The sequence below is a fragment of the Apodemus sylvaticus genome, chromosome 22, assembly GCF_947179515.1.
Source record: "Apodemus sylvaticus chromosome 22, mApoSyl1.1, whole genome shotgun sequence".
Taxonomy (NCBI): Eukaryota; Metazoa; Chordata; class Mammalia; order Rodentia; family Muridae; genus Apodemus; species Apodemus sylvaticus.
Window position 1 is genome coordinate 10,398,536 of NC_067493.1, and position 21,228 is coordinate 10,419,763.

At 46.9% G+C, this 21,228-nt stretch overlaps 1 pseudogene; it reads right to left on the reverse strand.

The window, feature by feature from the left end:
• Nucleotides 1-1,420: 1,420 nt before the first annotated feature.
• On the reverse strand, nt 1,421-20,359 carry LOC127673290 (serine/arginine repetitive matrix protein 4-like; annotated as a pseudogene).
• Between the last annotated feature and the right edge of the window lie 869 nt (nt 20,360-21,228).

The following is a 21,228-nucleotide window of genomic DNA, read 5'->3' on the forward strand; positions in this document are numbered from 1 at the left end:
ATCCACCTTCATATTTATTCAACATAGTCCAGAGAGGTGAAGACACCTCCTCTAGGTCACACAGCCAATGGGATGTAGACTGCTCACAATAACCATGAAGGGAAAATATCACCCAGGCCTAGTGCTCCTCTGCACCACCTGGCATGGCATGCTTTTCTGGAATCTTACTGCATCCTGGGTCAGGTCAGCTTTCTGCCTGAGGATATTGAGAAGCTGCTAAGCCTGCTGACTGAGATGTAAGATGACTTGTGGGAAACCTTAGGCCATCACTGACCAGCCAAAAACATGGGGTCAGACTCAGAGAGGCTTTGGAGAGGGAGGAAGCCTGGGCTGGTTCTTCCAGAAAAGGAGAAACTCTGGATGTGTGTGTGTGTAAATGTGTGCACATGTGTATGAATGTGTGAGTGTGTGTATGTGTGTGCACATGTGTATGAATGTGTGAGTGTGTGTATGAGTGTATATATGTGTAAGTGTATAAATGTGTGTATGTGTGTGCCTATGAGTGTGTGTTTTGTGTGTATATGTGTGTGAGTGTATTTATGTGTGTGAGTGTATATATGTGTGTGTGTGTGTGTGTGAATGTAGAAACGTGAACATGTGTGTATATGAATGTGAGTTTATGTGTGTGTATGTGTATATGAGTGTTTTTATATGTTCATATACATGTGTGAGTATATAAATGTTTATTTTTGTGTGAGTGTGTATGTGTGTATGTGAGTGTGTCTTTATGTACATATACATGTGTGTGACTGTGTATGTTTATATAAATGTATGTGTATATAAATGTATATAAATGTGTGTTAAATGTGTGTACATGTGTGAGTGTGTATATGAGTGTGTTTTTGTGTGAGTATGTATGTATGAGTGTATTTTTATGTGTATATATATATGTGTGTGACTGTGTAAATGTAAGTGTCTGAATGTATGTGCATGTACATATGTGTGGAGTGTATAAATGTGTGTGTACACATGTGAGTGTGTGCATTAGGATGCTAGATCCCAGGACCCAGAGCAAACATTGTTTCACCTGCCTGCCAGCTACTTAAAACTTTCACACGGGAAATACCACAATTAATCTTCCAAAGAGACAGTTGAGGGAGAAGGTGACATCATCCTGCATTCCAGATCTGGACCCCACCCCCACTCCCCACCCCCACCCCCCACCCCCCACCCCCCACCCCCCCACCCCCCCAGCCCCAGGAGGCAGAAGCAGGGGCTGTAGTCACACCGGCATTAATAAGGTAATTGTCTGACATCTTCTCATTCCTTAATCCCAGCACTATCATCAAAGACTGTGGGAAAGTCTCTCAAAGGCCAGGTTTCCAGTGAGCATTTTCCCTCTTGCTCCAGCACAGCCCTGGGGCTCAGGACTCTCTGGGGAAGCGGGGGTTGGGGTGGGGGCTCCTGGGGCGCTCCACCTTCACTGACACTCCAGGTCCAGGGCGACCTGTGTCCCTCTCTTCACTTTCCCAGAAGCCTTAAAGACGACACTAATAGAATCTGCAGCCTGCCGCACCTCAGGCACATAAGCACCATGCTTGGGTGTCCCTTCCATCTGGGTTCTTGATGGTAACATGCCGGGGCACAGCAGAGCCTGTGTGAGCAGCGGATGCTCTCTGGGTTTGGTTTGCCCCACCCTGCATAGCATGAACAAGTCATAGCACTCGGAAATATCCATAATGGGTAGAATGGAAGGGAAGGTTTCCGAGCAACCCCCATTTTACAGATGAGAAAACTAATTTGGTGGATTCTCAATCCCAGTCTATGTGAACGTCAAGCCTGGATCTCTTTGGTCTGCACAGTGAGGTCATTACGCTTGCCCACCCCATCATCATTTCGAGAATGGCCTTGGTGGGGATATTGAGACCCTACCCTTTCTGGCCTATTTCTGCTTCTTAGAAACTGAGGTGAGCGGTTTTCCCTACCTCAAGTTTGCTGCCACGCCACAGGCCCAAAGGCAAATAGTGGGCTGAAGCCTCAGAAACCTTTCTTCTTAACAGGTTGTCTCAGGCTTTTTGTCATAGTGATGAAAATCTGACTAATACAGTACCTGGCATTGGCAACATGGAGATGGTTAAGAGGACCGTGGTCGATGGACCTGATGGACCTACAGAGGAACCAATCAGGAACTCGATTTGACTTTGTCCTGAGTTGGCTTAAGAGCCAGAAAATGTTTGGAAACGAAGGAGACCGCAGCCCCATCACTGACACACTGGGGAGTATGTATTATGGGAGTCCCACTCCCAGGAAGCCAGCAGAGGGAGTTTGCAGTGGTTCTGGTAGCAGGCTGAGCTGCAGATAAAGGAACCGGATGTGGATAGAATCACTGGAAGGATCCCAGGGTTGAGAAAGAGCCATCATACAAAGGACTTGGATTTTAAACCTCGCTACTGGGAGAGTGGTGAGCTACAAATAAGGAGAACCCACTAGAAAGGGAAGAAGGGGTGTGGCCTTCTGGTGAGGAGGGGGCGTGGCCTGCTCTGGTGAGGGGGCGTGGTCTATTCTGTTTCTCAATCATTCCTTTCTCCTCTGTATGCTTATGTGCAAACATCTAGCCTAAAGGGTAGAAATGGAGATGGGGGAAGGGAGAAACCCTGGCTCTCCTGAGTCTCCAGAAGCAACCAAACTGCTAATTAAAATGGCTGCCAGTGCCATAAAGCTTTGTGCAGGCGACAAGCAAGCTCTCAGTTAGCAACCTTGTTTGATTCTCTGCTGCCAAGTTTCCCACTATCTTAGCTCTTTAGCCACAGAGGCCTCCTGCCTCTCAGACAGAAGAGTCAAGAATGCTCTCGCCTGAGACCTTTGCAGCATCTGTTCCCATTGACAGGAACAGTGTCCCCCGGGGCCTCCCGACTCATTCGGACCTTTACACTTCATCTGCTCTGGGGAGCCTCCCTAACCGTTGGCGGCAACTGTCTCTCTCCTGTACTTGACACTGAGATCTTTATTTCTCACCTCTAATTCTGTTTATCTCTCTCCCTCCTTTGGCATGGGTGTGGTAGGAGGGAGGAGAGAGGGGACTTTAATCCACTCGTTCATGGCTGTGTCACCAAGACCTGGTACACAGTGCTGAAGAAAACGTGTTGTGGTTGTCCTTGGGCGTGTTTGTCGGGCATTTCCAGTTTTCTCCGTCTGTGGTCGCTGGTTTCTCGTCGCTTCGCCCATTTCCTAGCAGAGGCAAAGCAAAGGAACAGAGCTAGGCTTTGGTTCACGGTTCAGGGATGCCATCCTCTAAGGTGGTTGGAGTGGCTCTGGCTAAGACAATGGAAACTAGTGGCAGCTGCATGCTATAAAGCACACACCAGCAAGTTCAGAGAGCTCAGCAGGAAGTGACTCCACCCATAACACTCAAGTCCCGCCCCCTTGGGAACGTGCTTCCTCCAGCAGAGCCCCTAAAGGCTCCATAACCTCCCCAAACACCCTACCAGCTGTGCGTCCCAAGGCATGAGCCTGTGGGAACAGTTCATATCCAATGACCTCAAAACTCATCAAAACGTCAATGCCTTTCAAAGCATTTAATCTGCAGGCAGGGTCCTGAGCTGTCTGCTATGATTATCAATGTTATAGTCCTGGCTCCCAAAAAGGGATATGAAGGAGACACAAACCTAGACGGCAGCCTAACCTAGCTGATTCTGACAGGCAGTCCTTGCGATGCTCCCTTTGCATGTGTGGGAATAGCTCTATTCACAAGATCATTCGCAATATGATTGACCCTTAAATGGGCAAAGCTTTCAGTGGTCTCATCGAGAAGGTTTTGTCTGGTATTCTGGTGCCCATTTCTCTCAGTCCAGGACATTTATGATGCATACTGTTTGTCCCTTAAGCGGAAAGCGAGCTCCTTGGGAAACAGAGACCTAGGAGGTCTATAACCATAGGGCCGCTTCTCCCAGAAGCCACTGTGGTAGAATAGGAGCTGGACTGACCAGTTGGTGACTATGACACCGGGCAACAGCTTTGGGAATTTCTTTTTTGGGACTGGGAGTTGCAGTTCTTGGGCGCGTGCAGCCTGAGGAAGCTCTCCGAGTCTGTGCTTGGGACAGGGCACAAAGAGCCTGGGATAATGCGGAGAGAGGAGAGGAATACCAGGAAGATGGCTCTGCTGGCATGGCAGCCCTAGGCTCACCCTGGATGAATGATAATTAGCTTTGTCTATGAACAACGATCACGCAAAGGGTCACCCATGAAAACTGGAGGACAGCTGATTTCTTGCCACTGCCCGAAGTCCAGGGATGTCTATCCAGTGCTAGTCCGATGCCCACAAAACCCCATGAAAACGAGACCTTTTCGGCACCTGTCACACGTGAACTGACTCTGTCCCCATCCCTCATCATCACCTCACGAACCAGGGAGCCACTTGAGTCACATCCGCATCTCTGCCTGAAGAAAGATGAACAGGACAATGAGAGACAAACACTCTAGAGAGGCACTCTCTAGAAACCCGTGTGAAGATTCTGCCCTTCACTGATTGGCTAAAAGTAGTCACCTGGGGCAGAACCAGCCTAGAGAAGGCATCGTTGTTTTCTTTCTCAGTGACTATAAGTCTAGTTAAAATGAAGGGCCTGTATTATCATGGATGAAGGAGAAAGGGATACTGGGAGGGGAGGGGCACTGGAGAAATCTTCACTTTCCTAAGAGAGGGGAAATGTTGTCCAACCACCCTAAATTTTCTCTAAGTTAAGCTCTTTCAGAAAGTGGGTGAGGAATGCGTAGCCACTAAGCAGATACCTTCACACAGTACCTCTGTGGAGAGCGTCAAATGGTGGAGAGACTCTGTACAGTTAAGTGCGGGAGTCATGGATTCTCTTTGGTTAAGATACCTTAATGTAGCCGGGCGGTGGTGGTGCATGGCTGTAATCCCAGCGCTCTTGGAGGCAGAGGCAGGTGGAATTCTGAGTTCAAGGCCAGCCTGATCTACAGAGTGAGTTCCAGAACAGCCAGGGCTACACTGAGAAACCCTGTCTCGGAAAAAAAAAAAAAAAAAAAAACAAATCCAAAAAACCTAAATAAATAAATAAATAAATAAATAAATAAATAAATAAATAAAAGATTCCTTAATGTAGAAATAGGAGTTGAGGGAGAGAGGTCGAGGCAAAACAAACTCTCTCTCTCACTCCCTCTGTGTGTGTACCATTTCCATCCCATTATCCTCTTCAAGTCTGTTTATTTCAGGTGTGTGTGTGTGTGTGTGTGTGTATAAGTATGAGCATGTATGAGAGTCTGTGAGTGTGCATGTGAGTGTGCATGAGTATGTGTAAGGAGTGTGCAAGATTGTATATGGGTGTGTGTGTGAGTGTGCATGTATGTGTATGGTGAGAGTATGTGGGAGAGTGTGTGAGTGTATGTGTGTGAGGGTATGTATAAGTGTATGTGTGCACGCGTGCGTGTGTGCGTGTGTGCGTGTGTGTGTGTGTGTGTGTGTGTGTGTGTATGTAGAGTACAGGAGTGGGTATGGGTGTGAGTATGAGACTGTTGTTGAGTGTGTGTGTGTGTGAGTGTACCTGTGAGTGTGTGTGTGTGAGTGCAGGAGAGTATGTTTATGTGTGAGAAAGTATGCATACACATATGCACAGGTATACACGCATACACATGCACACACGCGCGGGCGCACGCACACACACACGTGCGCGCACACACACACGCACACACACATCCACGCACACAAACAACCCAGAGGACAACCTTGGGTGTGGCTCTTCAGTGTCTAAGCTACCTCCCCAGCCCCCTTTCTGTTAGGTGATGTGACTCTATTGAATATGGTTGGTATTACTCATTTCAGGTTTAGCTGTGCAAGAGTTTATTGCCAAAGAGGCCTAGTGTTTGCTGCAGTTCGAGAAAGCATCGGATAAGTTTCTATAGCAAAGCAAAGAAACACAAAGCAAAAAGAAAAGCTGACTGCCTTTTATTGTCAAGTTTCAGAAGTAGCTTGGTGCTGTCCCTAATGGAACAGCTGCTGATCATAGCAAAAGGAGGTTTGATTTGGGGTTGTGGGTCCCCGGACCCCCACCCCCAGGATGGTCCCCTGCCCTCTTATCAGAACAGTGTTTGTCAACTGCGGACAAAGCAGGACAGCTTTCTGATCACAAAAGCTAGGAGTGAAGGAGAACCAGGTAGGGGTAATTTACACGAGACCAACCAGTTCTGCTCATAGGAAGGAATAGATCCCTTCCAGTAATATGGAGATGAGCACGATGTCTTCCCTGGGTTAGCCCTTCCCTACCATTATCTCCCAGTGGATGTGCGAGCATCAGTCAAACATCATCAGAATGATACTTTGTCTCCAAGAGCCATGCTAGTACCCACATAGTTCCCCAAGCACAGGGAGTGTCTCTGGCCAAGACATGGCACTTCTGACACTAGGCAGTCATTCAGGGAATTCTTCGCAGCTCTTTTAAATTTGTGTAGCTTTACATGCTAATGTTAGGCTCCAACCCTGAACAGAAAACCAGGAGCTCTGTGGCTGACTTCATCTTTCTGACACCTCTGTGATAGCAATGGTGCAGTGGGTGTATATGGGGTGGAGGCCCAGGTCCAAACCTCACTGGCATCAAGCTAGCCTTGGGACTAGCACACTTCCGGGTCAGTCCCAGGATATTCAGGGCTTAGAGCATTCATGAAAAAGACCAAGATGCCTCTGGCCCCACCCACTGCAGCCATAGCAACAGGATTTTTTTTTAAAGGTACACAAATAATTTAGAAGATCCCACCAAATACACGAATGACCACGTATCAAGGTACACAATCTCTCTGAATAAATACATAAATAAATAATTAAATACTGCTAACGGTGAGGGAAGAGAGCTCATCACATAAATAATAAATAAATAAAAATAAATAGATCGAGGGACGGATTAACCCTGGCCTCTAGGAGATATCCTGTAAGCAGTGGGTGACTGGAACAGAGTCGTCTGTCGTCACATGTCTTGGGCAGGCCCAAACTTTTGAATCATAGATCATAGCTTTCCACAGGTGGCCCTCTCCATCCGCCCCAGTGAGCCTCAAGATGGTGCTGGTAGAGAGGCTCCTAGCAGCTTGGCAAAGGAATAGAAGTCCCTGTATCCCATGCCACCATCCCAGGAAATCATGGAGGCCAGGAGCCAGGAACATTTAGTATCTGTCTCCCGGGAGATGGTCTGAAGGGCAGGTAGTAAAGGAGACTGCAGAGTACATAGCTTTCTGCCGAGCTGTAGCTCAGGCTCCGGTTCCGACTGCGGCTCCTGGAGCCCAGGCTGAGACTGCAGGAGCTGGAACTGCGGCTGGTCCGCATCCTGCTCAGGGTCTGGCTATGGCTGCTGTGGCTCCGACTGGGACTCAAGCTCCGGGAGTAACTGCGGCAGGCAGAGCGGCGGCTGCTGCTGGTGCTGCTGCTGCTGCTGTACCAGGAGGAGGCGCTGCTGAGGCTGCTGGAGGAGGAGGGGCTGGGTCGGTAGTAGGGGATGGGGCGTTTGCGGGCACTGGAGAGAGATCAGAGATAGGAAGTGTGAGGTTCAATGAGGCTCAGGGAGCCCCAGTGCGGTTTCAGGGAAAACAATATCCTTCTATCCCCCAGTCTCTTAGTGAGAAAAAGCAAACCAGAAAAACCCCAACAAAACAAACAAAAGCCATCACCCCACCCCTGTAGTTCTGAGACTAGTAAAGGCCTAGCTATTTCCTGCTGTATCCTGCTGAGCAGTGGTGGCATGCCTTTATTCCCAGCACTTGGGAGGCAGAGGCAGGTGGATTTCTGATTTCAAGGTTAGCCTTGTCTACAGAGTGAGTTCCAGGACAGCCAGGGCTACACAGAGAAACCCTGTCTCGAAAAACCAAAAACCAAACCAAACCAAACCAAACCAAACCAAACCAAACCAAACCAAAACAACCCCCCCAACCAAAACAAAACCAAAAAAAAATCCTGCTGAAGCTGGAAAAAGGGATAATGTCACTTAAGAAAAAAAAATCAACAAATCAAATCAGGTTTGGGGCTCAGAGTTCCCAGCTAGCAACAGTGTCTGCCTTTCCACTTTAATTGAAGTTTTTGCTTTGCTATTTTTACTTTTACTAGAAACTTCTATTCCTAGTAGGTTCTGTTTCTAGGCAGGAGAGGCTGGTTTTCCACTTACTGTAGTATATCATTTCTTTTTCAAAACAAGTGCATGGTGTGTGTGTGTGTGTGTGTGTGTGTGTGTGTGTGTGTATAAGGGGCAGGAGGTCTGTGAAAAAGAACACACTGATTTTTAAGAAAATGAACTACATCCTTGATCAGTTAGCCAGCGGCATTGGTGACCAGCCTCCAAGATGCCAATGGATGCCCAGATGTTGGGAAGAGAGCACTGTAGGCTGAGCAGGCAACTCCATCTGTCACTCTGGGCCCCCTGTTTTTATCCTGCCTCCTGGTCCTCTCCAGGAAGGATACAGTGTGCTTCCATGATACCTGCTGGTCTCTGGGGTGAGTGGAGATGTCTAGAAAGATATCCCTATCTGGGGGGAGGGGGCAACATCCAGCCAATCCAGCTTTCAAAGCCTGAGAAATTCAATTTCTCTCACAGCCTTTGCCCGCTCTCTGCCAACTGCACTTCTCCTCAGAGACCTTAGCTGTCACAGGTCACACTTCCACCGCTTCCGACCACTGAGTCAATAATGTTAGAACACAGTGTGTCCCAAGTTTAAATTTACAAAGCAAGGTCACCTCTTCCCTTTCATCTCCTCCACATGACACTCTTGGGAGTGATATCTTGTTTTGTGGGCAAGAATCAGCCTAAGGAGAGGAAAAGTCTCTAGCCACCCCACCCCAGAACCAGGTCTTAACTCAAAATTTTACTCGCCACAGCACCATTTAAGCAACCTTGGAAATCTCAGGAATATTATGTGCATTCTCTGAACTTAGTTAAAGGTGTGATCACAAATAGTTTAATTTTAACCTGGCATCTGAGTATTCTAGGGTATAGGACAAGGCCAGGTTGTACTACCAGGCAAATGCCCTGCCCTGTGGGAACAAACACCCCCTAGCTATGTACTATTCCTCATTTTGGCCCATTGTCTTCCCTCCAGTCTCCAGGACAAGCTCGGTCCACATGCTATCCGGGTCCCTGCCTCATTGCTAGCCTAGCTTGATAAGATTCCATACTAGGGAAGGCTTTGAACCAAATATCATCATTTTAGGGGTTGGAAGAGGCATTCTGGACCCCGCGAGTCCTTAAGTCCAGTTTCAGGGAGGCAAAAGAAGACTTAGTCGGGCCATCGTCCATATGTATGTGACAGTGGGGAGAAGTCTGGAAGCAGGTAATGCCCGCTCTTGGGTCTCACCTGGTTATCCTCCTGGCCTCCAGGTGGCTTGGGGAGTCTCTTCGGCGCTTCCTCATGGGCAAGTAGGACCGTCGCCTCCTGCATGCCCGTTCTCGGGGCTGTGGTTCCTTCTCACCATACTTTGGGTCTCCTTCCCTGAAGGGGTACAACAGCAGGCGCGGGGAGGGAAGGGGGAGGAGATGTTGCTAGGTAACTAGGGCTGGAGTGGCTTTTCTACAGGTACACGCTGTGTGAGACGCTTAGCTGTGTTCACTGAGGCTAGGCTTTGTCAGGGGCCCCAAACAAGACAGGAAAGGGAAGATGACCCACTCTGGGAAGAATCTGCTTCCGTGGGCACCATGGGAAGCAGGTATGGGGTGAGCTGGGCATGAGCCAGAGTAGTGGCCTCTGTGGATGCACACGCGCACATGCGCGCGTGTGCGTGTGCCCCTTAGCAGAGGCACAAATATTAGTGGGTGAGGAGGAACATATCAGAAGGCCCTGGGGTGGGCAAGAGTCGGGGCTGTGAACATGGGGGCAAGAGATTGCAGCAAGTCAAGCAAGGAAATCGAGCACCCGGATGCGAAAGGATAGTAGAATAAGGGGCGCATTGAGGCCTTGTTGCCACTCTTGATTGGACAAAAAGGATTGCAAGAATTCCTGTCCCTACTTTTGCAGGGTTAGGGCTTGGACAGGGCTTGGGATATTGGTACAGAAAGGCAAGGTCAAAGGAGAAGGCTCAGGAAGGGGAGGGGCGGGATCCGCCCTGGGGGTGGGGTGGGGTGATACCTGCTGGGGCTGTATCGGGAGTAGCTGGGACTTCGACTAGACCTGGAGCTTCTGCCAGGTGGGCTCCGCTTGCCAGACTTGGACGAATAGCTGGGGGAGCGGGAGTAGGACCTGGGGAAGACAGAAGAGCCCCTGAGGAGCCTGCAGCCTGTTAGGGTTGGGACAGCGGCTAAGGCTCTGTGTACCCGGTCCCCAGGTGGCGCTCTTTGTCTTTGCGCAAGTCTCATAAAGGAATCTGTCCCTTTACCAGAAGATGAAATCTCCTCCTTTTTGAGTGATTGATAATAATATGGACAATACCCTGTTATTTAGTGAACCCTTATTGTCCTGGCCACTTTTTGTCTGTATAATCTTGGGTAGGTAATTCCACTACTCTAGGCTTCTGTTTTCTCATCTGCAAAATGGAGTAATAGTATCAACCCTACAAAGTTGGTTGTAAATCTAAATTAGAATAAATCAGTTCTCTGTCTGTCTGTCTGTCTGTCTCTAACTATCTATCTATCTATCTATCTATCTATCTATCTACCTATCTAATTAGCCAATACATTGGAAATATTATGACTGTTATACATTTTATTATGTGCATGCCAGGCATTGAACTCACTTATTATTAATGAACTCATGCATGCATCTCACTTATTATTAACTTCATATTATGGATGGAGAAACAAAGGCAGGGAGAGGTGATGTAATTTGATCAGGGTCACACAGCTAGTCGACACATGAATCCAAGAGTTTCTGGCTGCAAAATGATTTGCCTTGGGCAAATTACATTAGCCCCTCCTCTCTTGTCCACAGCCTTGCTTTTTCTGTGGCTTCATGAATGGTTTGGAAAAAAAATAAAGAAGTGGAAAATTCTAGAAACATGTAATTCACAAGTTTTACATTTCAGATCATTCTGAGGTATATGGTTAGGAAATAGATTGTTTCCTTGTGCAGAGTATCCACAGTGTGTGGACTACTTGCCTGTTACTAAGTAGCCTTCTTGTGGTCAGATCTACCATCACTGCATTATTTGTGTGCCAGCAATAGCTACTTACTAATGGTTCACAAAAATGAGCAGAGATGCTAATTACTCCTACATGTCAGAAAGATGCAGGGACATGCTTGCCCTAAGAAAAGAGGATAATCATCCCCAATTCAGGAAAACAATTGGATGCAGAGGGTACTGAGACCGTGGTAAGAACTGAGGTCTCCAGGCAACTGAATGAGAGCAGAACTCAGGTTAATTTGGCTATGATAACCTTGAATTGAACACATTCCCATCATAGTGCAAGATAGGTACTTAGTTACAAAAGGAGATGGGTAATGCCATTATGGGGGTTGGCACTGGTGCAGGAGTTGGCTATAGGCGTCTGTCGGTCCATTGAGAATAAGGACTATATCTCCTGTGGACAGGAGAGAAAGAGCAATTCTTCATGATGCATCTCAGCTACTCATTCTGTGGTCCAAGCTCTACCTCTCTCACAACTGACGTCCCACTCTTAGGAAATATTACAGAGGAAGGAACGACTCATTCCTATCAAGTATGGTGGTGCCCCCACCTCCTGGAAAAGTGTCCTGCAGGTTTGCTCTTTGCACACACACATTGAGGAATCTTACAGAAAAAAAAATGCAAGTGCTGGTTTTGAAATAACCAAGGAAGCAACTGCATTGTGATTATATAGTTGTTGAAGAGGAACAGCCAGCTTGCTGTCTGGGGGTTTCTGTTTGAAGAGGGAAGTTGGGACCAAGGAGGCATGAGGGTTGTATTTGATGGGGTGTTCCAGTTCCTGAGATGTTGTGTCTGACTGTTCTATGACATAGTTATTCCATATAAGGTAACCAAGCAATACCAATGACTGTTGAAATTGGGGGGTGAGAATATAAAACCAGCTGTAGTTCTCTCTCTCTCTCTCTCTCTCTCTCTCTCTCTCTCTCTCTCTCTCTCTCTCTCTCTCTCTCTCTTTCTCTCTCTCTCTCTCTTCCCTTGTCACTACCATGTGTACAAGCAGATAGACTTGCTGGTTGATAAGAGACAACAGAGTGCAGAGACAACTAATCACTGGATGACTTTCAATCCCCAGCCCCCCAGCCAACCCACCATCTGGTCAAAAAACACACGAGGGGAGGAGCTGACAACTGAGCCAGCCTGCTGAGCCCAGCACAAATCGCTAATCCACAGAGTTACAGCAACTAAGTAAACACATTTTTATTTGAAGGATGGTGTTGGTTACTTTTTCACACAGCACGAGTTAATTGATGCTTAACTCCTCCTCATGCCAAGGGAAACAATAACAAGGAAAGTTCCTTGTGTTCTAAGGGCTTCTGCCCCTGGGAGGAGCCACGGGCTGAGCCAAGCATTCTTATTCTTTTTATTGCCACAGAAGGAAGCAGGATCTCAGAGACCTTGGCTTAACCAAGGCTGTCAGTAGTAATGGCTGGAGCAGCTATTCAAAGTCAAGTCCATGGTGTGTGTGTGTGTGTGTGTGTGTGTGTGTCTGTGTGTCTGTGTGTCAGGGTTGGGCATCTCTAGTTACCAAAACTCCCTGCTGAAGAAGAAGATACAGTGGATCAAATGTCAAAGACACACCCACCTTTTTTCCGGAGGAGGTGGACCTGCTCAGTGCTCCGAGTGTAACTGCGGGGGAGGCTCTGGGGTTTGGGGACCTGGATGAGGGACTGGAGGATCGAGTGCTGGTGTAGGAGGAGCTACGAGAGCACTCTTTGATAGGGGAGCTCCGGGCTGTGGATGGGACCAAACTAGACTTCACCTCTGCACACTGGAGACATGGAGACTGAAGTCCTCTGCAGGAAGAAACACAGCTGTCATCACCCTGCTTACTCTGCCTTACTCCGACCTAATGCTCCCTCCCCCACATCTGCCCAGGCCACAGTTTCCTCTGTTCCTCTTTCCACCTTCCCTCCTTTCAGTGACTGATGGCCTGCCAGGTGTCTGAATTTAGAAGAGCAGAGGTAGAGAAGCCCTCACAGGTAGACGGATGTTTAGTACAGTTCTGTCTCCCCCAGGTAAGGGAGACATATCATGACCTGGGGCTGATTCAGAGCATCCCAGGCAGCCTTCCTGGGCACAGTGTTAATTAAGTGACATCAAATGTGCGGTGAGAGATCCCCCACTCCCTTGCCCTTGTCCAGTCCTTCTGCTTGCATGAATGAGAAAGCCCTGGCTGGGTGCTCCTGGGTTTTTAGCACCTCTCTAACACTTTGTAATCTCCCCAAGATAAAGGAACAGGCCTTGGGGTCAGGGCCTCGAGAAGGGAACTGTAACTGACCAGAGTTAAAGACAGAGTTAGTGAGTTAATCATATCATCAGAGGTGCTTTCTATTTAGGAGCTTTTGTGTTTCAGAAAGTGATACACATTTCAATACAGAAAAGACATGATGTGATTACAATAAACGAACCAGTGTGAATATAGTTGTTTTTTTTTTTAATCAAGAAAGTGGCCCGTGATTAGCTTAAGTTTGGGCAACTTTGACGTAGCCCGTTTTGCAAATGGAGAGATTGAGAGCCCCGCCCCCCCAAACAGATAGAAGCTTGTTCATAATCAGACAAGGGGTAGGGGGCTTTGCCTTACAGTCTCTCTTGTCTCGGGATTTACTGGACTCCTTCCAAGGTCCTTACTCGGGCATGTTCATTTCAAGATGCACAAGAGTCAACTTCAGATTGCATTGATAGAGCTTTCTAGATTCGTGACGACCTCTGTTCACCTCTTGTCTTGGCTCTTGACCCTAACAGACTGTTCCCTCCTAAGCAAAATGTCCTCTTCTGTCCTTTATCTCCAGACCTTAGGACAGTGTTGTCACTGTCCTTGTCACCTAGCCATTCCTCTACACGTGATTCTGGTTTGACCTGACCCTGTCTTCTCTGAAAAGCCTTTTAGGACATTCTCTCTACTGCCAGTCTGGGTTGAGGGTGCCCTTTGTGTTGCCATGGTTACTCCTGCCTAGACCTCGTCCCATTTCTATACGACTCCTCTGGTCAGTCATATAATTCCACGTGCCTTTTGCTCTGGATATTGAGCTCTTTGGAGAAGGACGTGTGCCCCTCTGTGATACCCTCCACACACAGCTTGTCAAGTGTCACCTTAAAGTCATCCTCTATGTCTTGGATTCGTCACAATCATCATTTTGTTTAATCCTCCCAAGAGCTGCAGAGCTGGCCCTCCTTTTATGGCTGATTTACTGAGGTGGCTCCGAAGGACTGGTGACTTGCTCAAGGTCACTCACAGTTCCAAACTTGGATCTGTCTGGCGGCACAGCCACACGCCCGTCACCACTACAATCCCTTTGCCTCTGTGTCTGTGCTGCCCTTGGTTTCCGCTCTTATCTCTTCCACTTAGCCCATATTTATTGAGCCCTTTGTCCAGAGCTGGCAGGGCATAAATACCCATAATTTCACCATCATTTACATTCCGCCGTGAAAGGCTGCTTCTAAATTATTTAATTGGGCTGTCCATGTATATCAAAATTAAGCAGGTAACGGCTATATATCTCTTGGACTTGGAATCTAGTTTTAAAGAGAGGGGTCTGCATTTGAATGCCGCTACTGTTGCTTATTAACTAAATTTAAGTCTGCGGGTCTGTGCCTCAATTTCACTACCACTTCACAGAAAGGTTTTAATAGTGATATAGACATAAAGTTGTGGAGACACTAACAGGACCTGAGGAAGGCTGTTCATGGGAAGCATTTTTAACAGTGTCTAGCATGTTATCCAGCTCAATAAATGTTAATGGCTGTACTGGCTGGTTTTGTGTGCCAACTTGACACAGGCTAGAGTTATCACAGAGAAAGGAACTTCAGTTGGGGAAGCACCTCCATGAGATCTAGCTGTAAGGCATTTTCTCAATTAGTGATCAAGGGGGGTAGGGCCCCTTGTGGGTGGTGCCATCCCTGGGCTGGTAGTCTTGGGTTCTGTAACAAACTAAGCTGAGCAAGCCAGGGGAAGCAAGCCAGTAAGGAACATCCCTCCATGGTCTCTGCACCAGCTCCTGTTGCCTGACCTGCTTGAGTTCTAGTCCTGACTTCCTTTGGTGATGAACAGCAATGTGGAAGTGTAAGTTGAATAAACCCTTTGCTCCCCTACTTGTTTCATGGTCATGATGTTTGTACAGGAATAGAAACCCAGACTAATCAATGGCTTTTAAATTAATCAATACTAATATCATTGTTATTGCTATTACCGCTTAAGTAGCATGTGGCCAACATTTAGAAGACTTGAATCACTTAGAACAAAGGTGGACTTGGAGCCCCAGCTGAAGGAGAGCCCCAGTGCTTCTCTGGGTAGAGTATGCTAGCAGACTTTCCCCACATGGGTATCTGCCTAGTAAATTATAAACCCGGGACAGGGGCCTGCCATTTTTACCAAGCCCAGTGCTGCCGTAAGGGTGTGCCTGGTAAGAAGTTGAGGCGTTGGCAACTGAACGGATGGTGCGGACTACACAATTACTCCTGTGAGAGCACATGGAGTCCTTAACGCTATGATTCACTTATTTTTTCCAGACTCTCTTCATGTGCCTGGGCATGTGTGCAACATGTGCACACGTGTATAATATGTGCACACGTGTGCATGGATATGGGTGTGTGTGCGTGCGTGCACACACGTGTATGCTAACTGATGCCAGGGATCATTCTCCATACTCCCCTCTTCTCTGAGGCAGGGTCTCTCGGTTAACTCCAGAGCTGGCTGACAGGACTCTGCTCACTAGGCTGCTTGCCCCAGGGAACCCTGGGCTCTGCCCCCTGAGGATACAAGACAGGCCTTCGAGCCCACCTGGCATTTACATCTGCTTGCTTGGCGAGCATTTTAATCATCAAACTATTGCCCCAGGTGCCATTTTCTGTGATTGCTTGGGCGACAGAGCAGTTGGTGAAGAAGGGATGGCCCTGCCGTTGGCTTCTGAACAAACACGAAGCTGCCTTTTCTGAAGGAAAAACACAGGCAGCAAGCACAGCACCCAACAAAAAGGCCCGAACTTCACAGTGGCAGGAGGTGTGTTGTCGTGAATAAACTATGTTGGAGCATGTTAAAATTCAGCCTTGCTTCCAGGGGCTCATCCCCTGTACCCAACATCCCTCCCCAAAGGGGTCCACGTGTTAGGACTGAGGAGCCAGCATCTGACATCAGCATCCAAAGCCCACCCCGGCCCTTGGAGTTATACATCCTATGACTTAGGGTGAATCCCTGAACGGTAACTCATCATGACTATGTCATGTGTTATAGTTTCATGGCCCTAAAAATGTCATGTTCTAACAGTCATCTCCCACCCCCCAACCATGCACAACAATATTTCATATGAAAATTCAATGTTTTCCACAATTTCTCATAACTGGAGTTGCATGCCTGTGTGCGTGTGTGCGTGCGTGTGTGCGTGTGTGCATGCACGTGCACCCATGTTTAAATGTTTCTTTTGTATACAATGTTAACATGTTCTTCTTCTTCTTTTTTTTTTAGAGCCAAATAATATTTCAGAGTCCGAGGGGTTGGAGAGATGGTTTAGTATTTGAGGGCACTGACTGCTCTTCTGGAGGACTGGAGTTCAATTCTCAGCACTCACAGAACAGTTCACAACTGTCTGTGACTCCAGTTCCAGGGGATCTGATACCCTCTCCCAGATACATGTAGGCAAAAAACACTGATGCATATAAAATAAAAATAAATCAATTATTAAAAAAGAATTAAAACATATTCTAGAGCCTGGATATACCACAGCTTATTCACAAAGGACTTGGTTGCCTCTACCTTTTAGAAATATGAATATAACTATTATAATCATATATATATATGCAAGGGCTTTTTGGTGTGAATATGTTTTTAATTTATTCTGGTCAGTATTATGGTATGTTTTTAACTGACAGTGTCTCAAATTTCACATAACTGGAGTGGCACGCCTGTGTGAGTGTGGTGTGTGTGTGTGTGTGTGTCTGTATACAGGTGCACGTTTGTGCTATATACATATCACATACATGAATAGAATGTCCTGTCTCCTGCAAATAAAGGAAAGAAAAGGGCACCATACTAAGACAGCGAAATGTTGCCGCTAAGACCCGCCCACCCCAAATACACTGACCTTGACTCACTGCTCCTGCAGGTAGGAGAGCCTCCTTGTTCTGTGGGGAGGAGGTGGTGAAGGAGTTCCCTGAATCGGAGGTGTTGCCACTGTTGGGGGTCCCGACTCTTGCTCAGATCCCCACCGGGACTCCCTTTCTCCTGGCCCGAGAGCCGAGCTGGTTTTCATGGAGGGCGGCGAGGACGTGTCCTTGCCCGAGTCGTACTCCTATGAGCGCCCTCGGGAGGCGGCGAGCGGGCTGGCCGATTTGCTAAAGAAGTCAGCCGTGGACCCCGACCCAGAGATCTGAAAGCAAAAAGACCCGTCGGACACTCCTGAGCTCCCGGGCTGTGTGTCAGTAACCTAGAATGTTAACCATCATGAGTCATGAGTCACTGTATCGAAAGCAAAGAGAGAGGGGAGAGGAGAGACGCCAAAAAACAAAAGCACAAATTCCTGAAAGAATTCCACAGAAATAGGAGATCTCTAGATCTTTTTGTTTTGTTTTGATTTTTTTTTAAACCCCCTGCTAGAAGAACTGGAAGATTTAGGAGTCATGCAGGGAAACGGCATGCGATTCAGAGTAAATGAAAGAAAAAAAGGAAATTATACAAAAATGTAGTCTTCATTAAACTCAAACAAAAGAGACAAATTAATAGAAAGGGGAGGGCTGTAGACACCCTTAACCTCAAACAATAAAGAAAGGGGAACGGGGAAGAAAAAGAAGGGGCTACAGGCCTCAAAAATTATAGCTTGGAAATTAAAAAATGCAAAAGGCCAAGGTTTATATTTTAACCAGAACCCTCAGCTAACTCTCTCTCTCTCTCTCTCTCTCTCTCTCTCTCTCTCTCTCTCTCTCTCTCTCTCTCTTAAAAGTTGGCTGAATAAAATCCTGAAGAAATGTCACATGGGTCAAAGAAATAAAGATGAGGTCTCTTTCTTTCTTTCTTTCTTTCTTTCTTTCTTTCTTTCTTTCTTTCTTTCTTTCTTTCTTTCTTTCTTTCTTTCTTTCTTTCTTCTTTCTTTCTCTTTCTTTCCCTCGTTCTTTCTTTAAAAAAAAAGTCACGGTCACAAGCTGACAGTTCGGCAGTTTCCAACTAAAGGAGTCAAGAGAGAGGGGCAAAATAAATGTAAAGTCCTTATGGTCTGACAAAAAAACCAAACAAACCAAAAATAATAACAATAATAACCATTAAAAAAAGAAAAGTCTCTACAGGCATTTGTGCGCGTCCTTCTCCCTCGTAGGAGGCAGCTAAGCACCCTCAGTGGCTTCTAATGAAGTCTCTCGTGTCTTCTTCGCGGATTACATCCACTTACCAAGCAAGGACTCCTCCTTTAGTAGGAGAGGTGTAAGAGAAAGGGAAGAGCGGGCAACGTGAGTCCATCATCAGAGTCGTAAATGACAAGAAAAAACACACACCTTCCTGCACAACATCAACCTTCACCCTCACCTCCAGCTTTGGGGCACTCAGTGCTTTGAGCGAGTGGATAGCTGTACCTTGCCACTCCCTTCCTGCCCAGGTTAGATGGGGAAACTTTTGCTGCTTGGGTTCCGGAAGCTACTATAGAGACCTGCCCGTTATTTCTAGAGGACACCGGAAGGGAACTCAATCGTGATGGGGGATTTAGGGGTCGCTCGCTCCGAAGAGAGGCCTCGGAGTCCTGCTTGGGGCCTGGCCTAGGAAGACCGAGGCTTTAGGAGGCTGTGAGCAGTGAGCCCTTGGGAAGGGAATTCTATGCCGAGAATATGTTTTTCTTCAACATTCAGGTTAGGCTGTGGCTGAGAGGACACGGTGGGTTTGCTTCTGGCTCCTGGCCGTTTAGTTGCTATGGGCAAGATGTATCCTTGGACTTGACTTTGCTAGTAATATATCTCTATGAGGAGAGAAATGTGTGGGCACTCCCTGGAAACCTCTCTCGGGCTCCTGGGATTCCAGAATTCTCTGTTTAAATGGCTCCCGAGCCTCCTTCTGAGGCTATGTCTCCTCCACAGTTCTGTCTTCCCAGAAGTTACTGTGCCTCAGGTGGATCAATCTGGGGCCAGAATCTGCATGATAATGCTAAGGTGTCCAAGTGCCCTTCTGGGGCCAGTCACACGGTTAGATAGTGACAAGATGGGAAGCCTGTGACCTTGGGATCAGATTCTCTCTCACTGCCATTCTAGTGCAGAGAGACCCTGAGACTCTGCATCCAAAGGTGACTTTCGTATCACCTTGAAGACATATTTGCTAACATACTTATTAGGGCATTGTTACTTTATTTATGAGCATTTAGACATCTTGACTAGTATAGATGTCCTATTGTCTGGCCCTGGGCCTTATGTAGTATTTTCCTATTTTAAAAATAGAAATTTACTTTCCCCCAACTTTATCCCTTGTTTCGAAGACCTGCTAGAGAAGGGCCACCTGAGCTTTCCTAAGAAACCATTTCTGCCTTCAGGGGAGATGTGCATACCTGGAACTGATAATCAAAGCGAGAACCCCAACAGTTTGAAATACTAGGTCCTGGGGCTAGGAGGTAGGACTTTCTTTACTGTTCCTCCCAGAAGGCTTTGCGGATGAGCAAGGTAATAGTCTAGCCTTAGTAAATCCTATAGGTACAGTGCAGCCCTGCCTTAAACACATCATATTCACCTGGCTAGTTTTGCCTTGAAGGTGAGACCTCAAAATCAGGTGGCCAGGTAGAATTTTCTGAAGCGAGACCTCTTTTTAATAGAATATACAGGCTCTGTTCCCATTCAGCTCCTGGTAGATCGGATGTCACTTCTTTCCCACCTCTGATGTCCAATGGTTCCACGACCTCTATCACCTCTACCGCGAATGGAAAACCACCATGACGGGGAGCCGGATCTGAGCTTTCTGGCTGGGGTTTGATTCAGGGAAAGGATCAAGGCATTTTTTTTAACCTGAAGTGAATGGTGTGGTTACTAGCATATCAGAAAGGAAGTCAATCTTGGAGGGAACCAGGCTGGCAGAGTTCAACGGCGGTACCTGGGAGTTCAGTGCTGTCTGGTATCTTTTGGCTTGCTCCCTGGGCGCATCTAGACCATTTTTTCCCTCTTTCAGGAACTTTCTCATGGTATCAACTACAATCTAGAAGTGTTTTATTTTCCTGATGTGCTATGGTTCTCTGTGAGGTAAGATGTTGAGCACGTAAGTCTCTCTAGGCTGGTGCATGGATGGAGAAGGGACCTTACCTTCTGCGCATGCTCAGCCCCACAACCCGAGCCCACAGGGATGTTTGTAGAGTCTCTCTCCCTGACCATAACGTAATGCACATATGGCTTTGGTGTTTGACCTGACAGCATTACATAGACTAATGCTTTTCATCACCAGGAAGCAGAGATGAGTGCTTTCATTGGGCAAGAGCACCAGGGTACACAGGCCCCTCCCACTTGTCGAACAGTCCCATTCCTTTGGTTGACATGAATTACAGCATTCTTTACAGATCTCCTTCACCTACTTCATAAACCAACCCAAAAAAAGTAAATTAAAGATCCTTTAAATCTTTGGTTAATAACTTCTGCATTCCTTACTGCATGTATATCACAGACCTTGTTGTATACACTCTCAAGGCATTGCATAGTTTCTTTGAGATCACAACTGCAAAGCATTAGTAGGAGCTGTCATCTGAGTTGAAGGTATGATAGACATGTTTCTACCAATTATTATTTCCCTGAGGATGGGGGAATCAGAGGCCTGTATATACAAACAAAAGAAATGTGTATGGTGTTGGCTATCGCTTAAAGTTCAGTAACAAAAATTATCTTCTAGACAGGAATTTCTTCTCTCTCTCTCTCTCTCTCTCTCTCTCTCTCTCTCTCTCTCTCACTCAACGTATGTGCTCCCTTCTAATGGTATACTTGAGAGAGGGTCTTCCATCTGCCATTGTTAGTGAGAATGTTTTCTCATCCAGGTTACAATTTCCATTGAAATCGTTGCATACAAGTATTCAGAAGTTAGTTTATTGACTCTTATTGCACTTCTGGGTATCTAATAAATAATTTATTAGCCTGATGGATATGTGGCTACCTAACTATGGAGCATGAAATATGCACTGTTTCTCTAATACACTGTAGGGAGACCTGTTTATAAAGTATTTAGTATTGGTTTTATAATGCACTGTTGACAACAG